Source organism: Amia ocellicauda, unplaced genomic scaffold, assembly GCF_036373705.1.
Source record: "Amia ocellicauda isolate fAmiCal2 unplaced genomic scaffold, fAmiCal2.hap1 HAP1_SCAFFOLD_236, whole genome shotgun sequence".
Lineage (NCBI taxonomy): Eukaryota > Metazoa > Chordata > Actinopteri > Amiiformes > Amiidae > Amia > Amia ocellicauda.
In genome coordinates this window covers 49,199-55,198 of record NW_027102799.1, presented here as the reverse complement: position 1 = coordinate 55,198, position 6,000 = coordinate 49,199, and positions in this window count along the sequence as shown.

Sequence of the window (6,000 nt, the reverse complement as noted above, 5' to 3'; positions counted from 1 at the left end):
ACTTTCCAATGTGGGAGGTCTCTGCGGCTCATATCTCATTCAATTATTTATTCATTTATCCTACATCAAGTTTATTTATTTTCCCACGTTTCATTCAATCACCATCAGAAGCTCTCTGTGCTAAAAGTGGCAGCACATTTGTCTCACACACATCAAACTCACCTTTTCCTGCTTCCCAAGCCTTATCAACTTACTCAGACCCTCGTCAACTTACTCAAACCCTCTTCAACTTTGGTTAACATTGCTCTGCATTCTAACAGCTATTCTTTCTCCTATTCTTAATTTCTTACAAGAAATGTATTCAGGTTTTTTTATCAATATGTTTTATTTATATTTATACAGATGTCACTCCATTATTCGTTTATTGAAGTCATATATGTACCTAACAAAATATTAGCCAATAGGCCATTGATCTCAATAATGATTCCCATAATCCTAGGACACCTTCTCTTTTACTCTTCCTTTCCATTCTTACTTTTCTCCTGTAAAGCATTTTATATTACTTGAGCTTACTTATTCTATAGTTGTAATCTTATACTTCTGCGGTATCTTACCCTTTTCCTACATCACTCATCTTAAAACCATGGTCTACTTTGACTTTCATTTCAGGTATTATATGCTAGGCACCAATAACCAAACATTTTCTGAAAGACTGTAACATGTCACCAGACTGTTTACATTCTCCTGCTTTCACAGGCTGTCAGGGCTGCACCAGGCTCTCTTCTAGCCTTTCGTTTCCTTGAATTTGACTTTTGACAGAGCTTGTCCATAACATGATGTTTAACAAACAAATTCTGGTTCTTCTTGTGGAGACACCATGACTATTTATGTATTACTATTATTATCCATCTGTTTATTCAATGTATATTTTGGATTACTTTTCTTATAATAGTCTTTCTTTCTGATTTCTGATGCTTGAGGCACTCTGTATAGAGCCAAAGATCCTCATGAATATGATAAATCTGTTGTTACATTTTTAAATATAATTCTAAAATGATTGCCAAAACATAGACATTTACCTTATATCACCTTCAAACTATACATATTCATAAACACACAAAGCACATACACATTGATATCTAAAGATAATTCAGATATCCGATCTGTGGCATGTTTTATTGACCCTGCAGTGTCTCAAACAGCCCTTATAACTTATTATTTAAGCTTATGATTATTTAGAATAAAATGTCAAATAATCCCACTCGATTATTTCATTATTTCACTATCTCAGTTTTCTTGATCCATTGTGAAAAAGTTCTGTTATTTCCTCCTCATCTGTAGAGGCTACATTAGCCCACTCCCCGGTCTGATATTCTCGTAGTAACTGTATCCAAATGTTGGGCGGACATTTAGCCTTCACGATGATGTGTACATCGTGCGGGTGAAGGAGGTGAATAACCATCTTTTCATCTAGAATATCCCAAAAAGTTGTGTTACCCTGGTTTGGTTTTAATTTTGGGAGGGACACCCATATCATTTCTTTTTCTCCTGGGGAGAAGGGGACATGGGTTTTAGTCGTATAGACTATTGATTGACCTTCCTCTTTACTCTGTCTAGTTTTGACTTGCATGGGTGCAGCTGGGACCGTTTTCAGAGCGGTCAGATCTGGATACAATGTATTATTATAACCAAAATCAGTGATTGATTTATATTCCGGATTATATGGGGGAGGAGCGCTAGCAAAACCTCCTTTTTCATATTCCCATGCTTTGCGATCTAAATCATCCCAATCGGGCCTGTCGTCCTCGGAGTGATCTGTGTCGCGACGCGCTGCTAACACGGCAGCACATCGCGCACCTACACCTTCACCTTTTCTGACCACTTTTCTTGCCCTTCTAATTTGCCTTGTAGTTCTATTAATTCTATCGTATTTTTCACAACTTCTTCTCTCAATTCACATTACTGTTTATGATGATCTTCCATTTCTGTTATTTTCTTTTCTTGATTCTCACCAACCTGACACAATATCACAATTCCTTTCTCTGTCTTATCTGGTTGTTGTTGCTTCCACCAGTCCCGGTGCTCCTTCGGAGACCAGTCTTTCTCCCAACTTCCTTCCAACATTTTCTTCTCTACATTCTGTTTTTTTATTTCTCAAAAAACCAATAATGCTGGTGTCACTCACTGTGACGATTTATCTGAAATATTACATTATTATATATTATTTTATGTATATATATTATAATAAAAACAAACACTCCAGTAAGGTACGGACACCCGTACATGACACTGGCTAAGGTAAGGGAACCCATAAACAACCATAAGCACCCCCGGACCTAGGACAGACTGTAACTTGCTAACTTGCTAACTTGCTAACTGTTTTGTTTGCTTCACATCGTTTGCTGCTAGTTGCATGCCAAACGAGTTCGTTCTGTCCAAAATATAAGCTTTTTTCTTCTAATAAACTCAATAAAAATACAGTGCACTAGCAACTATTTCCCTTTCAAAAGTTGTAGTCCCGTTTCAGTTAAAACAAAATGTGTTCTTCAAACAAAGAAAATACTTGTGTTTCTTTTCCCTCTTTACCTGCTCTTATCACAAAGCTTCTCAACACAATCTCAGGTGCAGGTGCACTCTGCGCTATCCTTTGCCCGAGCTTTGTCCAGGAAAACTCACTGTAGCCATCTTAGTTCAACACGGGCTCTCCTTACCTGCGAGTCACACGGGTCCAGTTCACTTTGCAAGTGAACAGTCTCTTCTCAGAAACAATAAGGAAACTTGGAAAGAAACACAATCCCAGGTCGGTGTTAAAAAAAAGTTCTTTGTTTTCATATTAAAAGAAAACATTTGTATTTTCTCTGCACACTTCACAGCTCCAATTAGCACACTCAACTAATCCCTGCCCCCCTCAGAACCGTCACTAAAGAAAGGTACTCACAGTCATTTTAAATATGACATCCTGTAGTGTTTCATTTCAAAATATGATCTTATTATCACTTGAACCAAATAAATCCTTTGACCCACTAATACCAAATTACAGTTATGGGGGCCACAGATGTGATTTGAAAATACGATCTTCCATGTCTTTCTGTTGTGTTTTGACCTGGGGATCTGTAATTGTCCAAGTGGCTACTGCACATGTACTTATTTAATATTAAATGTGTTATTTAATTAGGCTTGGTTCTGGTGAGCATGTACAAGACGTCAGCTTTTTAAATAACTGTGTGTATTGGATCATACACATTTTAGAAATACTCTCTCAAACTTCCCGCATTGGTACCTCACCAGGGAGGTAGAAAACAGCAATAGCATTGAAAAAGTGTGATTGTAGTTCTGCTCTTCTGCAATATATTTCTACAATATCTTTAACATCTTCTTTAACATTGTTTTAAAGGCTGGGACCAATATGGTGGAATATCTCCAACACACGGACATTGAGAGACTCGACCCCTTTGTGCTGCTGCTCAGAGACCAACTCTCAGTTGTCTCTGAGTAGGCTATGGATCAACTTCCTTTCCTAATATGAAGGAGACCATGGATACAAAACCTATGAAAAACAGGTGATTATTGTTATTCTTCTCATTATAAACTACTTAATACATCTCTCCCATAAAGTACAACAGGATAGTGGTGACGTCATTCAGGATTGGATTGCCATTGGTCAAAAGCCCTCTGAGAGAAATTGTGTGGCGACACTCCACACTCTTAGAAGAAATTGTTCTGCACAGAACCATAAAGGGTTCCTCGAGTAATCGCTCTGGTGGATCCCTTTATGGTTCTATGTAGAACCCCTTCAAAGGGGTTACATGAAGAACCCCCAAACATAGCGTTCTACACAGAACCATTCGTTTTAAAATGTTATATATAGAACCCATTCAAAAGGGGGACACGTGCTATACCTGAATTTGTTTTCCAAATACAATCTTTAAAAAATGTATGAGTTCATATATACAAACACACATACACAACGTAGAAATCGCACTACTAGTGAAGTAACTTCATTTACATTATATGCCACAACTCCTCAATTTGGAACGCAAAAACAAGACATCTGATGTAAAAGTGTAAACTAATTACGAACAGCACTTTTGATTTTTATCTTCAATTCAGGGGCTACTTATTCGAACAGTAAACTGTATTCTCTCTTCAGAGTGACTGGAATGTTTTTGCCTACATTCAACTTAAATATGAAAGTTTCCAAAAACGGCATAGTTTTCTTTAAGGCTATTCAATGCCAAACACAAAATTCTCTCTGCTTTCAGTGCTTGTCCTTCAGCACAATTACACAGGTTCATGATGTTCTCATTTCAATACATTGTTTTCTTATTTAAACTATTTGACTTTGAGCTTACATTGAGAATAAAATCACTTTTGCAAGTAAAACCTGGCCAAGAAAGGAAGCAGCACTACAATAAAACAATACACAGAATACAAAGCAGTTCCTTCAAAAGTGAAAGTGATAAAGAGTGATGTCTGTCAGTAAATTACGTTGAGATACATATTGGTTATTTTGAATTAGGAGTCCAACTTCAATAACTTCTATTAACAAGCCAAAATACAGATCAGAATTACGGGTAATTGAAAATAATATGTAGCGCCTAGGTAAGCTTGGATGTGTTCAGAGAAACACTAAAAACGGACCTTCCTCACACCCGTCTTGTTGAGGTGGACGTGGTCATACAGGTGATGTGGCTGGATGTCTCAGTGGTGTGCCAGGTGGACGTTGGGGAGGAGGGCACATCTTCGGGATACTTCTGCGTTGATGGCCTGGATGATGTGCAGGGGCACGTCTGTGCGGGGCAGCAGTGTGGAGATGGTGATTTTGGCAGTTTGGAATTCCTCTGTGGCTTTCTTTGCCACCTGTCTCAGGGCTGAGGCCACATCGCCCCTGCGGGCACTCAGGTCGTTAGTGCCGGTGTGGATGAGGATGTGTTTGACCTGGCACAGCCTCCTCTTGGAGAGCAGCTCCAGGGCTCTCTGTGCTGTCGGGCACCAAAGCTTTTTCACTTTTCGCCCAGGGAAGAGGCGCCTCTCATCCAGGAACTTCCCATTGGAGTCGCTCAGAATGACCACCTCTGTGTTGACCTGCCACTCCGGGTTTTGCGTCGGGAGTGGTGGGGGCAGCGGGTGTGTTTTAGGGGAGTGGCGTTTCAGGGGTTTGTGTATTAGTGGCAGGTCTGGTGATAGTGGGGGTGTCAGGAGTGGTGGGGAGTGTGGGTGGATCAGTGGGTGCGTCAGTGGGTGCGTCAGGGGTTGTAGGTGTTGTGGGGTCAGTGCAGTGCAGTCTCTGTGCTCCTCTCTTAGCTTCTCCAGCTGGCTCTGCAGGCTCCTCAGCTGGCTGTGCTGGGGTGTCCTGGTCAGCTCCTCCCTCGCTCTGTGCAGCTCCGTCCTCAGGGTTTGGCTCTGCTCCTCCTGGTCTCTTACTGCTGCTCTCAGCTTATGGATCTCAGCCTTGTGGTGCATCTTTAGTCCCTGAACTCCGCAAACTTCAGCTCCAGCACTGATAGGCATTCCTTTAGTGTTTTAATGTTGCTGGAGAGTTTTGGGGAGACAGGGGGGCAGTCTGTGGGAGATGGGGCACTGTCTGGCTCCGTGTGGCTGGGGGCAGACTGCAGGGTGGCCGGCTCTGGCTCGTGTTTCTCTACCTCAGTCTGCTGCTTTGAGGTGTGGAAGCCGAGAGATAATTGGTCCAGGCTGCTCTCGCTGTCCTGCACCATGATGGTCCCGTTGTGGTATACATTAAAAGTGAGCATCACACTGTCTGTGTCTTTCTCTACCAGCACTGAGATCTGCCTGCCTCTGCTAATGCCCCTCTTGTTGTTATTGGGGTATGTCTGGCACAGGGTTTTGTGAAAGGCGGTGTAGAACAGTAGATTGTTCTTGACCCTGTTTTCTCCTTTACCGGTGTAGTCTAGGATGAGGGTCTCAGGAGATGCTCTCATCACAGCTTGTTTGTAGTCCTTCTTAGCCTGTGCAGAGCGAATGTCTTCAGGGTATCGGATTTCAAAAGGCAGCTCTGCAGTCAGACTGCTGTTCGATAGATTTGTATCAGTCTCAGTG